Source organism: Salvelinus sp. IW2-2015, unplaced genomic scaffold, assembly GCF_002910315.2.
Source record: "Salvelinus sp. IW2-2015 unplaced genomic scaffold, ASM291031v2 Un_scaffold3193, whole genome shotgun sequence".
Taxonomy (NCBI): Eukaryota; Metazoa; Chordata; class Actinopteri; order Salmoniformes; family Salmonidae; genus Salvelinus; species Salvelinus sp. IW2-2015.
Genome location: NW_019944480.1, coordinates 24,832 through 34,919, shown reverse-complemented (window position 1 = coordinate 34,919; position 10,088 = coordinate 24,832).

Here is a 10,088-nt window from a genome sequence, read left to right as displayed (position 1 = left end):
TACTTTTGTACCTGTTCCTCCAGCGTCTTCAAGGTCCTTTGCTGTTGTTCTGGGATTGATTTGCACTTTTTGCACCAAAGTACATTCATTCTAGGAGACAGAACGTGTCTCCTTCCTGAGCGGTATGACGGCTGCGTGGTCCCATGGTGTTTACTTGCGTACTATTGTTTGTACAGATGAACATGGTACGTTCAGGTGTTTGTAAATTGCTCCAAGGACGAACCAGACTCGTGGAGGTCTACAATTTTTTTCTGAGGTCTTGGCTGATTTCCTTTGATTTTCCATGATGTCAAGCAAAGAGGCACTGAGTTTTGAAGGTAGGCCTTTGAAATACATCCACAGTCACCTCCAATTGACTCAAATGATGTCAATGTAAACTTCAGACTTCAACTGTACGTCACATCTCCGACGGGGGAACCTTCACCCACTTTAATATCAAAGTCTCAAAATTTCCTTGACAGGAAGTGACATACAACAATTATGCTGATTGTATGTTTTGACTTTATTTACATGGCCAGTCACAGGTTAAATAGAAACTTTATTCATGGAAATACAAAAAGGCCTTCCTCTGACATTCTCTTTAAATAATTCTCTAAAGGTATTTACATCTATACAGCGTATTCAAAAATACTCTCTTTGGTAGCGTCCTCTTTATAAACAAGACAAGTTTGGCAACTATTGGTCCCTGTATAGGAGGGGGTATTGGAAAAGAGACGGGGTAAGAATAAAGAGGATCGGGCAGGGAGGATTGCAAAATGTTGTTGCTGTAAACTGCACACCATACAACCAGCCAGCCAGCCAGACATCTAGGGCCTCAATTCTACAAATTAACGTCCAACAACACTTAACTGTTACACTACGGAGGAGATTTAGTTTAGGATTGCAGTAAAGGGCAACCAAGTGGTTGTACGGGCACTGATGCTATTGCTAACCATTCAATTATTGTCTATTTCCTGAGGCTTGTCTACTACCCATCATAGAGGGTTCTTGTCTGTGGCACTTTGTTAACAGCATTCGATGGTAAAGCTATTATTATTATTATTGGAGTTTTGTTTATCCTTCTAGCTAAAATTCCAGAACTGCTAAGAATGACTGACTTGTGACGTTCCTCTTGCCTCTTCAGGCAACACTACAATCTAGAACTGTCCCCCCCCAGACTGGCATCTAAACTGTGAAAGCCACAAAAACAAAAAACAAACAATTGCCTACAAATATGGAGTTCAGTTTGGTTGTGTAGGTGCAGCCTAGTTTTCATGGCAAGATTCAGGAAGTCATGAGGGAGGGGAGTGGCCAACCTTTTCTGTTGGTGAATAGAGTAAAGGAGTGTTTCTATTGGTGGAGGTGGAGTGCCTACAGGATTAAGTTATAACAAACGGGGACAAACCCACAACCAAAATACCACAGAAAGAGAGAGGCGATGACGAGAAAGAGAGAGGGCGATGACGAGAAAGAGAGAGGGGCGATGACGAGAAAGGAGAGGGGCGATGAGAGAAAGGGCGATGAACGAGAAAGGGGCGTGACGTGAAAGGGGCGATGACGAGAGGGGCGATGAGAGAAAGGGGCGATGACGAGAGAGGTGCGATGACGAGAAGCTGAGAGAAACAGGAGGCGTGACGAGAGAGGGAGAGAGAGGAACACTAGGAGTGAGAAGAGGGGCGATCTGGAAGGGATGCAGAGAAACAGAGGCTGACGACGAAGGAAAGAAGGCCCCTGGAAGGAAACGAGAAGAGAAGTGAGGCGATGACGAGGAAAGAGAGCGAGGGGATGCGTGATGAACGCGGCGATGACGAGACAACAAGAGAGAGGTGCGTCGCGAAGTGGCGATGCAACAGGAGCAAGGGGGATGACGAGGAAGAGAAGGGCGATGACAGGAGGGAAAGAGACGAGGGCGAGGATAACGAAAAGAGAAGAGGGGCGAATGACGAGAAAGAGAGAGGGCAGATGACGAGGAAAGAGAGATGGGGCGATGACGAGAAAAGGAGGGGAGAGAGAAAGGAGAGGGCGATGGACGAAGAGAAGGGCGATGACGAGACAGAAAGAGGGCGGTGACGAGAAAGAGAGAGGGCGATGACTAGAAACGAGAGAGGGCGAGACGAGAAAAGAGTAGCAGGGCGATGACTGAGAAGGAAGACGGATTGAAGGAGAAACGAGTAGAGGAGGCGATGACGAGGAAAGATGGATGAGCGAAGGCGATGCACGAAAGAAAGTTAGAGAGGGCGATGAGCGAGAAAGAAGCAGAGGGCTGATGACGAGAAAAGAGAGAGGGGCGAATTGAACGCGAAGAGGACAGCACGGGATGAACAGATAAGAAGGACGGTGACGCCGCATGGCGGACGGAGAGAGCGGGCGATGACGAGAAAGAGAGAGGGCGATGACCGAGACAGAGAGAGGGCGATGACGACGCAAGAGAGAGGGCGGTTATGACGAGAAAGAGAGAGGCCATGGGACGGCGATGACGAGAAAGAGAGAGGGGCGATGACACGAGAGAGATGACGAGAAGAGAGAGGCGCGATGACGAGAAAAGAGAGAGGCGCATGACGAGACAAGAGAGAGGGCGATGACGAGACAGAGAGAACAGGGAGGCGAAGGGGAGAGGGTGATGACGAGAAAGAGCGGGGATGACGAGAAAGGGAGAGGGGCGATGACGAGAAAGGGCGATGACGAGAAAGAGAGAGGGCGATGACGAGAAAGAGAGAGGGGCGATGACGAGAAAGAGAGAGGGGCGATGACGAGAAAGAAGAGAGGGGCGATGACCGAGAAGAGAGAGGGCGATGACGAGAAAGAGAGAGGGGCGATGATCGAGAAAGAGAGATGGGCATGACGAGAAAGAGAGAGGGGACGTGACGAGAAAAGAGAGAGGGGCGGATGACGGAGAGAAAGCGATGACGAGAGGGGGCCTGATGACGAGAAAGAGCATCAGTGGCATGACTTAAATGGCGTGATGTAGACGAAAAGAGAGAGCGGCTGGCTACTAGAAAGAGAGGAAATGAGACACAAGAACATGAATGCCCCACCTAAAGATTAGACTTGAGACCGCAGAACATCAGTGTTCCTCTTTGGCCGCTGAGGTTGTTGGAAACCTTTTACGCAATCTATTTGAAACCCCCCTCCCGCCCTTAGGCGGATATCCAGTTCACCAGTAGCCCATGACACTCATGAGACAACGCGTGCACAACAAAGATACATACACTGGACAGAAGACAGACAGGCCAAAGCTCACTCCATTGCAATTGCTTGGGTAGTTAACTACAGTAGAGTCCCCTATCGTCCTATGAGGCAATGATTTCAGCCTGGGGTAGGGCTGCAGGGTTGATGGAGCTGACGGGGGTTGGAGGGTGGAGTGGGAGCAGGGGTTCGGCTCTGAGGGCGCCGGCGGAGTGACCAGAGGTTGTTCCATTGAGAACCCGTCCAGGTGGTTCACTTTGTGTGCCCGTTATGCGTGGATCTCGGAACTGTCTAGAAAGCTTCTCCAGCCGCCGAGGAGTGTTTTCTATCAGCACCCGCTTCTTGACACCTGAATAGAGAGAGCACAGCAAAACGTGGTCACTGACTACAGAACCAGAATACAGGGTAAAATAGCCCCATAATGGTCGCTGGGTATAGAACGCTTGGAAACAAGAATCAGAGACCATGGTCGGCTGGACTTTATGACACGTAGAAACAGAATCAAAACATGGTTGCTGGCTATAGAACGAAAGACCTGTGCCTGTAGGTATAGAAACTGCAGCAAGACAGAGTATCCACAGGACGGGAGCAGTCTTGGCTGTAACTCATTCCTGATCCTTTCTTATCACAAACCTCATCAGATATACGACAGACACTTCGAGAACACTTCCTTTAGATTGTTTTGGGACGATCGTGAGTTGTTCCATGTGTAGTGGAATCTGTTACTCTCCAATGCTTTGTATGTGCACTACACTAGGTAAGGCCAAAATTTATATTTTTCAAATGATTTTTGTTAGATATACTCATATTTTTTGATACTTCAAGGGGTCTTAACAAATGTAAAATCAAAATAAGCCACAATGATCGGATTGGATGACGCTACAACTAATTACCGCACTATAGTTCTCAGTAGACACACCCCCGCCCCCCCGCTCTCCCCCGCCCGCGTAGACAGGGCTTCGACACTTCAACGTTCAAAAACTGGCCCCAAACAGGGAATGAAAGAGTATCCACCTATGTGTGTTTCGTTAGCTGCTTTGACTCAGTGTCATGATTTTAGAAGAACTTGTGTCCTCAACCTGGCGAGCCTCTTTTATAATGATTTCTGGAGGAATGTCAACCGGGTTTCAAAACTTGCTGCTTGCATCTGCTTCAGGACAATAGAATGACCTTCTTAGGTTCATAGTACCTATAAAAAAAACACAGGAGAGAGAGAAGGGAGAGTCAGACACAGTGGAGAACTTTCCATTCAGGATTTCAGACCAGACATCATTGGCTATGAGACTAGTCTAAGGTATATGAATTGGACACAGAACAGTGAGTGCAGTGATACCTTCTAAGCTTAACAGCGCACATGAAGCTCACACCAGGTCTACATATAGACAACCAGGCACATGTACTTATCACGCTCTATAGGACATATTTGCAGGCCACAGTATGAATGCTATCCAACAGCCAGTCTATAGACATACAGGCCACAGATGAAGACTATCACACAGCCAGTCTTATAGATACCGCACACAGTGCCCCAATGGGAGAGCTATCGCACGACCAGCCAGTCTTATAGACGATACACGGCCACAGATGAAAGTGAACTATCCCACAGCCAGTTATAGACATACAGGCACAGAGAGCATCCAGAGTACTATAGACATCAGGCCACAAAATGACATCCCCGCAGTCCTCATAGCACAGTACGCCACAGATAAGACTACCAGCCATCTATAGACTAGACACAGCTTGACATATCCAAGGTCTATGAGACATACTAGGAACCACAGATGAAATGACTGACGAACAGGTTCCAACAAGAATTGATCTGGACAATCCCACAGCCAGTCTATAGACATACAGGCCACAGATTTAATGACTTACTATCACAACAGCCCACACGGACAAGTCTACAGACATCAGCTACAGCACAGACTTAATGCTAACTATATCACACAGCCAGTCTATAGACATACAGCCAAGATAATGAGCCTGACGTATACATCAGCACAGGCCGACTAGATGAAGACTGGACAGGCCACCAAGTGATCACCATATCGATGCACCAGCAGCATGGACGATGACATCCGCAGCCCCGATATATCTATACTGCGACGTAATGATTGTACTACGCATCAACACATCCAGTCTATAGGTAGACATACAGGCCACATCATTAATGACTACTAGTCCCCATGCGTCTGATAGACATACAGGCCACAGATAGAATATGACTATCCCACGAGCCAGGCTCATACTAGACATACAAGGCACAGAATGAATGGAACTTATCCACAGCCACGTCTATACGACATACAGGCCCACAGTGTACTGAATGACTATCACCACACCAGTCTAATAGGACATACCAGGCCACAGATTAATGAACGATACTATCACACAGCCAGTCTATAGACATACAGGCCACAGGTAATGGCCTACTAATCACACAACCAGTCTATAGACCATACAGGCCACAGATTACATGACTACTATCACACAGCCAGTCTATAGACATACAGGCCACATATAATGACTGACACCAGCCAACACAGATGAAATGACTATCCACAGCCCAGTCTATAGACATACAGGACACAGCATTAATGACTATCAACACAGCCCAGTCTATAGACATACAGGCCACAGATTAATGAATATCACACAGCCATCTATAAGAATACAGGGCCACAGATTAATGACTATCAAGCAGCCCTCAAGACCAGTGTTTTGCAACCCTGGTCCTCCAGTCGCCCTCACCAACCCTGGTCTCAGGTCCCTGCCCCAAACCTGGTCCTCCAGTCCCCTCACCAACCTGGTCTCCCGTCCCCTCACCAAACCCTGTGGGCGAGCGGATGGGCTTTGTGTCTCAGCCCCCTCACCAACCCTGTTGTCCTCCAGTCCCCTCACCACCCTGGTCCTCAGTCCCCTTCGTATCGCACAACCCTGGTCCCCCCCCCCCCCCCCCCCCCCTCCAGCCCCTCACCAACCTGGTCCTCCCAGTCCCCTCACGCAACCCTGGTCCTCCAGTTCTCCCCTCACCAACCCTGGTCCTCCAGCCCCCTCACCAACCCTGGTCCTCCAGTCCCGCTCACCAACCCTGGTCCCTCCAGTCGCCCTCACCAACCCTGGTCCCTCCAGCTCCCCTCAGCAACGGCCTGGTCTCCGTCCCCTCACCAACCCTGGTCTCCAGTCCCCTCACCAACCTGGTCCTCCGCCCCCTCACCAACCTGGTCCTCCAGTCCGGGGAACCTTTCACCCACTTTAATATCAAAGTCTCAAAATTTCCTTGACAGGAAGTGACATACAACAATTATGCTGATTGTATGTTTTGACTTTATTTACATGGCCAGTCACAGGTTAAAATAGAAACTTTATTCATGGAAATACAAAAAAGGCCTTCCTCTGAACATTCTCTTTAAATAATTCTCTAAAGGTATTTACATCTATACAGCGTATTCAAAATACTCTCTTTTGGTAGCGTCCTCTTTATAAACAAAGACAAGTTTGGCAACTATTTGGTCCCTGTATAGGAGGGGGGTATTGGAAAAGAGACGGGGTAGATAAAAGAGGATCGGGCAGGGAGGATTGCAAAATGTTGTGCTGTAAACTGCACACCACAACCAGCCAGCCAGCCAGACATCTAGGGCCTCAATTCTACAAATTAACGTCCAACAACACTTAACTGTTACACTACGGAGAGAGATTTAGTTTAGGATTGCAGTAAAGGGCAACCAAGTGGTTGTACGGGCACTGATGCTATTGCTAACCATTCAATTATTGTCTATTTCCTGAGGCTTGTCTACTACCCATCATAGAGGGTTCTTGTCTGTGGCACTTTGTTAACAGCATTCAGATGGTAAGCTATTATTATTATTATTGGAGTTTGGTTTATCCTTCTAGCTAAAATCCAGAACTGCTAAGATGACTGACTTGTGACGTTCCTCTTGCCTCTTCAGGCAACATACAAATCTAGAACTGTCCCCCCCAGACTGGCATCTAAAACTGTGAAGCACAAAAAAACAAAAAAACAAACAATTGCCTACAAATATGGAGTTCAGTTTGGTTGTGTAGGTGCAGCCTAGTTTTCATGGCAAGATTCAGGAAGTCATGAGGGAGGGGAGTGGCCAACCCTTTCTGTTGGTGAATAGAGTAAAGGAGTGTTTCTATTGGTGGAGTGGAGTGCCTATCAGGATTAAGTTAATAACCAAACGGGGACAAACCCACAACAAAAATACCACAGAAAGAGAGAGGGCGATGACGAGAAAGAGAGAGGGCGATGACGAGAAAGAGAGAGGGGCGATGACGAGAAAGAGAGAGGGGCGATGACGAGAAAGTGTGTAATCTGTGGCCTGTATGTCTAGAGACTGGCTGTGTAATCTGTGGCCTGTATGTCTAGAGACTGGCTGTGTAATCTGTGACCTGTATGTCTAGAGACTGGCTGTGTAATCTGTGGCCTGTATGTCTGGAGACTGGCTGTGTAATCTGTGGCCTGTATGTCTAGAGACTGGCTGTGTTAATCTGTGGCCTGTATGTCTAGAGACTGGCTGTGTAATCTGTGGCCTGTATGTCTAGAGACTGGCTGTATAATCTGTGACCTGTATGTCTAGAGACTGGCTGTGTAATCTGTGGCCTGTATGTCTGGAGACTGGCTGTGTAATCTGTGGCCTGTATGTCTAGAGACTGGCTGTGTAATCTGTTGCTGTAGTCTAGAGACTGGCTGTGTAATCTGTGGCCTGTATGTCTAGAGACTGGCTGTGTAAATCTGTGGCCTGTATGTCTGGAGACTGGCTGTGTAATCTGTGGCCTGTATGTCTGGAGACTGGCTGTGTAATCTGTGGCCTGTATGTCTGGAGACTGGCTGTGTAATCTGTGGCCTGTATGTCTAGAGACTGGCTTGTGTAATCTGTGGCCTGTATGTCTAGAGACTGGCTGTCTAATCTGTGGCCTGTATGTCTGGAGACTGCTGTGTAATCTGTGACCTGTATGTCTAGAGACTGGCTGTGTAATCTGTGGCGTGTATGTCTGGAGACTGGCTGTGTAATCTGTGGCCTGTATGTCTGGAGACTGGCTGTGTAATCTGTGGCCTGTATGTCTGGAGACTGGCTGTGTAAACTGTGGCCTGTATGTCTGGAGACTGGCTGTGTAATCTGTGGCCTGTATGTCTAGAGACTGGCTGTGTAAATGTGGCCTTTTATGTCTGGAGACTGGCTGTGGGATAGTCATTCATCTGTGGCCTGTATGTCTGGAGACTGGCTGTGTAATCTGTGGCCTGTATGTCTAGAGACTGGCTGTGTAATCTGTGGCCTGTATGTTAGAGACTGGCTGTGTAATCTGTGGCCTGTATGTCTGGAGACTGGCTGTGTAAACTGTGGCCTGTATGTCTAGAGACTGCTGTGTAATCTGTGGCCTGTATGTCTGGAGACTGGCTGTGTAAACTGTGGCCTGTATGTCTAGAGACTGGCTGTGTAATCTGTGGCCTGTATGTCTGGAGACTGGCTGTGTAATCTGTGACCTGTATGTCTTAGAGACTGGCTGTGTAATCTGTGGCCTGTATGTCTAGAGACTGGCTGTGTAATCTGTGGCCTGTATGTCTAGAGACTGGCTGTGTAATCTGTGGCCTGTATGTCTGGAGACTGGCTGTGTAATCTGTGGCCTGTATGTCTAGAGACTGGCTGTGTAATCTGTGACCTGTATGTCTAGAGACTGGCTGTGTAATCTGTGGCCTGTATGTCTAGAGAATGGCTGTGTAATCTGTGCCTGTATGTCTGGAGACTGGCTGTGTAATCTGTGGCCTGTATGTCTAGAGACTGGCTGTGTAATCTGTGGCCTGTATGTCTAGAGACTGGCTGTGTAATCTGTGACTGTATGTCTAGAGACTGGCTGTGTAATCTGTGCCTGTATGTCTAGAGAATGGCTGTGTAATCTGTGGCCTGTATGTCTGGAGACTGGCTGTGTAATCTGTGGCCTGTATGTCTAGAGACTGGCTGTGTAATCTGTGGCCTGTATGTCTAGAGACTGGCTGTGTAATCTGTGACCTGTATGTCTAGAGACTGGCTGTGTAATCTGTGGCCTGTATGTCTAGAGACTGGCTGTGTAATCTGTGGCCTGTATGTCTAGAGACTGGCTGTCTAATCTGTGACCTGTATGTCTAAGACGGCTGTGTAATCTGTGACCTGTATGTCTAGAGACTGGCTGTGTAATCTGTGACCTGTATGTCTGGAGACTGGCTGTGTAATCTGTGGCCTGTATGTCTAGAGCAGTAACCAACCCTCGTCCTCCAGTCCCCTCAACAACTGGTCTCCCAGTCCCCCCAACAGTACACATATTTATTGTAACCCTGGACAAGCACATCTGATTCAACTTATCAACTAATCATCAAGCCCTCAATGAGCTGAATGAGGCGTGTTTGTTCAGGGCTACAATGAAACATTGTTCTGTTGAGGGGACTGGAGGACCAGGGTTGGTTTGGGGACTGGAGGACCAGGGTTGGTGAGGGGACTGGAGACACAGGGTTGGTGAGGGGACTGGAGGACCAGGGTTGGTGAGGGGACTGGAGGACCAGGGTTGGTGAGGGACTGGAGGACCAGGGTTGGTGAGGGGACTGGAGGACCAGGGTTGGTGAGGGGCTGGAGGACCAGGGTTGGTGAGGGGACTGGAGGACCAGGGTTGGTGAGGGGACTGGAGGACCAGGGTTGGTGAGGGGACTGGAGGACCAGGGTTGGTGAGGGGACTGGAGGACCAGGGTTGGTGAGGGGACTGGAGGACCAGGGTTGGTGAGGGGGCTGGAGGACCAGGGTTGGTGAGGGGACTGGAGGACCAGGGTTGGTGAGGGGACTGGAGGACCAGGGTTGGTGAGGGGGCTGGAGGACCAGGGTTGGTGAGGGGACTGGAGGACCAGGGTTGGTGAGGGGACTGGAGGACCAGGGTTG